We start from the raw sequence: 4,307 nt of genomic DNA, 5'->3' as shown, positions 1-4,307 counted from the left end.
TACCTAAAGTACACAAGGCTTAATCGAGTTAAGGGCAAACCCTACTTTTTGGGTTTTGGATCCTATAAAACCTCATTAAGAAGTTATCATAAAAACCTAGTCTTTTTTGTGAGAGCATTGAGCCTTTGAGTGAGTTACTATGTGTTTAGTTCATTTGAAGAAAGAAGAACTCTTTGGAGAAGCATTAGGAGGTTTGAAGCTCATAGATCCAGACCTTGCTCACCTTAATCATCCCCTTGGAGGTATAAAGTCTCAACCTTGTTGATTCATCTCTTAGATCTAGTTAGTTAGGGTTTTGGTATAATTTGGTCCCTTGGGTAAGTTAATCCATAAAATTAAAATAGTAGATCTTGATGCTTTTGATGTCCCTAATGTTTGAAAATAGCATCTTGATTACTTTAACTCAACCATGCAAGAGTTGATGTTCATAATATGGAGTTAGAAGGTAAGAAATGAGCTTTAGGCCTCTTTGAGCCATGCAAAGGCATGAAGTTCACGAATTTATCATTTAAGACATTCCAAAGGATAAAATATATGAGTTGGATGTTTGGTGTTAAAGCATTAAATTCTTAAAAGTCGATTTTTGGCTTTTGATGTAATGCCCAAAAATTTCATTTTTGATTTAATAAAAACATTAATCCAAACATTGTCATACAACCTAAAAAGATCAAAGTATGTCACTAAATCAAAACATATCAGAGTAAATCTCAAAATGCAGAAAACGGTGGTGTGTGTTCTACAATCATCCTAGGCTCTTCCCTTTCGATCCTGAAGTACCTGAAACATTAACAGAAAACCGTAAGCATAAAACATAGTGAGCTCCCCAAAATACCACATACCATACATAAATAAACACATAATTGGCCCTGCCCAATGACTGTAATGGGCCCCGCCCAATACGTATAACAGGCCCCGCCCAAACTCGCATAATGGGCCCCGCTCACATACAAACCTTATAAGAATAATAGATAAAAGCATACAAAATAACCATCGATCCCCACCCAGTAAGTATACAAGCAGATACACATAGAATAGTCACATAGACATCTAGTATTCTAGTATAACAGATCATGGTTCGGCATTGGTGCCTCAGACCCACTAAACATGGTGAGGAAACTTACCTTGCACTGCTGAATTTCACAGAAAAATCGTTGGCTGCTGCCCAGCTAAAATCCCCGTCCTATCAATCACAAAATAACATCCAATCAATAATTGGATCCCGACTCATAGTTAGTGTCCAAACTAGGGTAAAATACCTTTTTACCCTTTCCTTGTTTGGCCCAAAGCCAAGGCCCAATCCAATTGTCCAAAGGCCTAAATTCCTAAATAATCACCCAAAGCCCAAATACCCAAACCCTTTTCATAGACCTTCAACCAAAAAGAGTCCAATAAAATATCAACAGCCCAACAAGAGAATTCGGATGGCCCAACAAGACCCACGACATCAAAAGTCCAACATGCTCTAATACCAAGAAGCCAAAATCTCTGAAGCCCATTGCTGAGTACGCAAGCCATACTCAGCTCATACGCTTGGCGTACCAGCTTCTACGCCTATTGTACTCCACCCTCGCAGCCAACTTTCTCATTCAGCTGTTAAATAGTTAAGACTTCACTCCAACACCTGGATTTGACTTCCTTAAGGTGGTTTATCATGTAAAGTTGCCAACTTAATGTGCATGCATGGCTTAATAAGCTTCTTAGAGCTCAAAAGAGCTTAACAAATGACTTAGCACATACATGAGACCAAAAATACCATAAAGCATGCATTTTTATGGACAAAGGGACCTAAAGAACCCTAGATATACCATCAACCACTTCTGGAGTGAATCAAAAGACTCAACAACAAACCATGGACTCAAAAAGCACAAAATGGCACCAAAGTAGATCTGGCATCAAGTATTAGCAAGATGGAAGATTTTTTGTAAATCCCCAATCTACTTGTGTATCAATCAGATCCGTTTGATGGTGCGGAATCCTAATCAAACGGATGATGTCAGATCAAATAGAAGAAAATTAGAAGAAGATGATGATGACTCTTATATGTATTGATATGAATGAAGAGTTGGATACAAGATTCACATACACTAATACACACTCTCTTTTCTCTCTCTCTAGAACACTTTCAAATGCACACACATAAGCTCCTCTATTCTCTTCTATGTATCAATCCCTCCTCAACCACCTAACACACACACACACACACACACACATATATATATATATATATATATATATATATATATATATATATACTTGGGGAATAAGGGCCCAATGGGTTTACAGCCATAAATGGGTTTACGGCCGTAAACACCCACTGACCGTAAACACGACCTTAAACTCATATCTGGAGTGAATCAAAAGGCTCAACAACAAACCATGGACTCAAAAAGCACAAAATGGCACCAAAGTAGATCTGGCATCAAGTATTAGCAAGATGGAAGATTTTTTGTAAATCCCCAATCTACGTTTGTATCAATCAGATCCGTTTGATGGTGCGGAATCCTAATCAAACGGATGATGTTAGATTAAATAGAAGAAAAATAGAAGAAGATGATGATGAATCTTATATGTATTGATATGAATGAAGATCTGGATACAAGATTCACATACACTAACACACACTCTCTTTTCTCTCTCTCTAGAACACTTTCAAATGCACACACATAAGCTCCTCTATTCTCTTCTGTGTATCAATCCCTCCTCAACCACCTAACACACACACACACACACACACACATATATATATATATATATATATATATATATATATATATATATATACTTGGGGAATAAGGGCTCAATGGGTTTACAGCCGTAAATGGGTTTACGGCCGTAAACACCCACTGACCGTAAACACGACCTTAAACTCATAAAATATTAAAGAAAAATACCTTTGCCTACAAAAGTAAAGTATAAACCATATTTTGACCCAACAATCTCCCCCATGGTTTATATCTTTCTTTTCTTAATTGACCCAACAAGCTCCCCCTAAAAAGTAGTTGGTTTTTCTTGTTAATCTTCATTGGGAGATTGGCTTCAACATTTGTCTTCAAATTCTTCACAACTTCAATATGTACTTGATGAATCTTCAAAGAATGACTTCTTCTTGAGCACTTGAGCTTTTCTTCAACATTTGACTCTGAACGAACATTAGGTGAGGAGGCTTCTTATACTGATTCTTGAAAGATAGCTCTTTTAGCTTGAAAATCTTCAGAGAGAACATCAGAGAGAACAAATCTTTTGGATCACTTTAGCAGGTACAACGATACCAGCAAACTGATTGAGGAGGCTTCACTGCAATCCATCACATAATCTTCAATTTCAGATTCACCTTGCTTCTGGGGTTGAATGATTGAATGTCGAAAGAATAATCTTCATTTCTTGCTCCTTCGAATGAGAATTCTTTGATGATCACGGATGAAGACCTGGCTCAAAAATCTTCGACACAAACTCCATGAGTTTCATCTTCACCTGAATTCACTTTTCAAGACAAAACAAAACTAAAAGAAAATGCAGCACACAATATTTTTGGGTTTTTCATATTTTCTGAAAAAATAAAACAGAAACAAAAATATTTTTGGATTTTTGATTTTGTTGAACAAGAAATAAAACAAAATATAACACAATTTTTTTATTTTGAATTTTCTGATTTTTGTTTGTTTTTTTTGAATTTTTCCGATTTGGTTTGATTTTTGAAATTCTTTTTTTTTTTTTAATTTTCCCCATAAATTTGTGCATAGAGGAAAACTATGAACAAATTTAACAAAAAAGAAAATTATTTGGGATCAAAGTTGTGAGACAGCCTGAACTTGTTTATCAGTACCTTCACTTTCATGAATAGATCTGGTCAATTGTCGGTATTGTGGTCCACTTAAACATGAAGGATATTGACAATTTTTTTTAAATAAATCATTTAGATGACGACGACCACGGGTATTGTTGTCCACTTAAATTAAGCAGCGAGATCTACAGACAAACTCTAAATGGTTCAATTTTAGTTTCACTAGAACGTGTTCCTCACTTCCCGATATACCCTGGTTACCAAGAACTTCCAAAGAACTCCTTACTTTAGGTGAGTAAAAAATTATTGAGGAGGAAGACAAATTTAAAGATAGATGCATATGTTGTGTCCCATGTCGGATCTCGTTCAATCACGTAGAGGGGACAACATATGGCTAACTAAGATAGAGGGATTGAGAGGTAGAATGTTGCATATGCTGTGTCCCAGGTTGGATCTTCCGATCATGTAGAGGGGATAACATATGGCTAACTGATAAAAAGTATTGCATAGAAATAAGATGCAGAGA

The sequence above is a fragment of the Lactuca serriola genome, chromosome 5 (assembly GCF_051521515.1).
Source record: "Lactuca serriola cultivar US96UC23 chromosome 5, Lser_US96UC23_V15, whole genome shotgun sequence".
Lineage (NCBI taxonomy): Eukaryota > Viridiplantae > Streptophyta > Magnoliopsida > Asterales > Asteraceae > Lactuca > Lactuca serriola.
This window is presented reverse-complemented; position numbering follows the sequence as displayed.